Source organism: Artemia sp. Qi Xiang Cuo, unplaced genomic scaffold (assembly GCF_049724085.1).
Source record: "Artemia sp. Qi Xiang Cuo unplaced genomic scaffold, ASM4972408v1 HiC_scaffold_3025, whole genome shotgun sequence".
Taxonomy (NCBI): Eukaryota; Metazoa; Arthropoda; class Branchiopoda; order Anostraca; family Artemiidae; genus Artemia; species Artemia sp. Qi Xiang Cuo.
In genome coordinates, this window is record NW_028300420.1 from 1,326,100 (window position 1) to 1,329,481 (window position 3,382).

Below are 3,382 nucleotides of genomic sequence, written 5' to 3' on the forward strand. Positions count from 1 at the left end.
TTGTCTAGAGTACGTCTCTGTAGGGGGGTGGAGTTTCCGTGGGAGAATTTCTTCATAGGAGAGTTTTCCATGTGATAAATTTTCTGTGTATGAGAGGATTTTAAGGATGATTTTAAAAACAACCAGAAACTAGTCTTTTTCAAATGAAAATCTCGTTAAGAAAAAAAATTTCCCCTTTTGTCTAACGACAACTTAGCGAAGCCCTATCTCTATGTCAGAACATAATTTGCAGTTTTTTTTACATGAATAAGTTTATGGAATAAATATCTGCATAAACTTACATAATCTATTACACCACAAACTCTCTATGTCAGAGAAATCAGTTTAATCCCTTACCTCCCTCTCTTTTTTGATGTGTCCCTTTCCCTGCAATATATGAGCCCCAAACCAGAAATAGCTGTCTTTAGTGCTTAATATTCCACGATGTAATTACCCTTTTGAACGGACTTAATAGCTTTTTTTGTCTGCCTATACAATTTTCTTTGACGACGTAATTTAGATAGAGTGTTAATTCATCAATTATATTTAGAGGAAGTACTTCAGATTCAAAATTTAGGTAAGTCAATGTCGCGCTGTGTAATTTTTTTCATTAAAAAAATCTCTATAAACTTCCATCGGAATATCATTTTTGTAAACAAGATATTACATAATCTTAGAAGACTATATCCGTACTCAAGGTCAAAGAAATCCGTTGTGTAAGAGTTCAGTGACTCAAGAGCGCTCCCTAGGACCAATGCGTAACTAACACTCAAAACTAAATTATGCATGAGTTCACACGATTGTCTTAAAGAATAGCCTTGATAAACCTCGTTCAACATCAATAGACGATGGTCTTGACATGTGCCCTGGAAAGGAGTCAAGGAACGTAGTCCCTGTAAAGTATTATCTATATGCGAGATTATGCAAGAGTTCACAAGAGTGTCTTAAGGAATAGCCTTGATAAAGCTCGTTCAACCTCAATAGAAGATGGTCTTGATATTTGTCCTGGAAAGGAGCCAAGGAACATACTCCCTTCAAAGTATTATCTATCGGTGAGATTATGCAAGAGTTCACAAGAGTGCCTTAAGGAATAGCCTTGATAAAGTTCGTTCAACCTCGATAGAAAATGGTTCTTATAAAGCTCGTTCGACCTCAAGAGCGCCCAAGGGGATAGCCTTGACAGCTCACAAAAGCTGAATTTATTTATGTTGACCATAGTGACCAGATTCAGTGTGCTTTTTGTGCATGTGTGGTTGGAAACTGGGAAAAGGGTGATTTTCCTATAGATGAACACAGAAGGCACTTTGAAACATGTTCTTTTGTTAAAGAATTTGACGGGGAAAACGACAAATGAAACCTTCTGCTTTAACTGAAGGCTATATGACATTTGTGAGTGATTAGAGTGCCTTAGGGAAGAGCCATGATAAAGTTCGTTCATCCTCAAGAGCGCCCAAGGGGTTAGCCTTGACATCTGCCCTGGAAATGCGCCAAGGAACGTGCTGTAAGCAAATAGCATGTCGTGAAACGTAAAGGACCCAAAGCATTATCTATATGCGACATTATGCAAGAGTTCACAAGAGTGCCCTAGGGAATAGCAATGATAAATTTCGTTCAACTTCAAGAGCGCCCGAGGTGATAGCCTTGACATCTGCCCTGGAAAGGTGACAAGGAACATGCTGCAAGGCCCCAAATAGCACGGCAAGGAACATAAAGGCCCCAAAGTATTACCTATATGCAAGATTATACAAGAGTTCACAAGACCGCCTCAGGGAATTGCCATGATAAACGACCGTTCAACCTCAAGACCACCGTAGGGTGTAATTTTGACATCTGCCCTGGAAAGGCGCCAAGGAACATGCCTCAAGCAAATAGCATGACAAGAAAAGTAAAGGACCCAAAGTATTACCTATATGCGAGATTATGCATGATTTCACAAGAGTGGATTAGGGAGTAGCCATGATAAAGTTCGTTCAACCTCAAGAGCGTCCAAGGGGATAGCCTTGACATCTGCCTTGGAAAGAAGCCAAAGGACTTGCTGCAAGGAAGTAGCATGGTGAGCCCTATAGCTTCAAGCAAATCCATATGACGCATTCTACTCTTCATTTCAAATAATGCTAAAGCATATTTCTTATAATTTCAGAGCGTATATTATTTACTGTTGGTAATATAGCTGGCGAGACTAAAATGCTACCTGATAAACCAATCAAATATTTCTGTATGCTGTTCAAATACTTCGCGGTGATTAAGAAAATACTCAATTTTACGCTTATATTTTTAAGATAATTTCAATTGCATACTGAAAGTTAGTGATCTCACAACTGGTGTAATACTATGAAAAGCTTTGTAGATTCCTTTATTGTTTTTAGGCTACATACTCACTTTTGACTCCCCAATAAATGTACCTGTTTTTTATACTTGACTTTTGTGTTTTCAGTAAAGCGCTAGTTTTTTATAATCCTAAAAGCATAGGGAAACATAATTAGTTGGTTCATTTGTATTAGTTTTATGGATATATATTAGATAGGTTGCACTAGTTTTAGTTGCTTTTCAAAACCTGGACAGGAGCAAAAAACTAAGGGGAAAAGGACGTCCCTTCCTATCAATTACCACCGTTAGAACTAGCACACAGGCTTAATCGCAGAGTGAAGTTTTAAGGTTTAATTCAATACTGTTGATCATTCAAGCTTAATTTTTGGTAGATTTTCAGTTTAAAAGCCTTTAGTTTTAATTATTTTTTTTTTCGCAATAATTTATTAATTTTAAGATGAGTAGACTATTTATAAAGCTTACTAAGGGGGGTCTAGAGATGGGGTGTATGTGAGGGGTTTTATAAACATCGAGTTATGGGCTTTGGACCATAATTATTGCAGTGGTACCGTTTATTCTTCCAAACTTTTCCACTTGAGAAGTGGGGCCAAAAGTGTCGTTTTTAGTGCTTTATGGCACTTTTGGGGGTTGGTCGAAAACAGCATCAGCCACTTTGTGGCATGTTTGAAACAGGTATTATGCGGCCATGCCCCAAAGAAACAAAAATGAATTAGTGTCGAAAAGGGGCATGTTTAAGAGCTGACGTCACAAGACTTGTTTTGTTTCTTAAGCTAATACGAAGGTGATGATATGCCGATTCTAAACCAAACACGACTCTATCGAAATGTGGCATGTATAGGCATCATGTCAAAAAACTGGTTTTTATCACAAAACTTAAATGTCTCTTGTTTTGGCTTTTGCCAATATCGATCGTATATATGGGTCTGCTAATTACGAGTTATAGAGTTTGTACTTTGAATAGAAGATGGCATATGAGACGCAAATATCCTATTCTCTTAACCCAAAAAATATATCAAACAGTTCGTTGTAACGAACTGTAAGTAAGGAGCAACCTGGCTCAATTATAACCTAAACT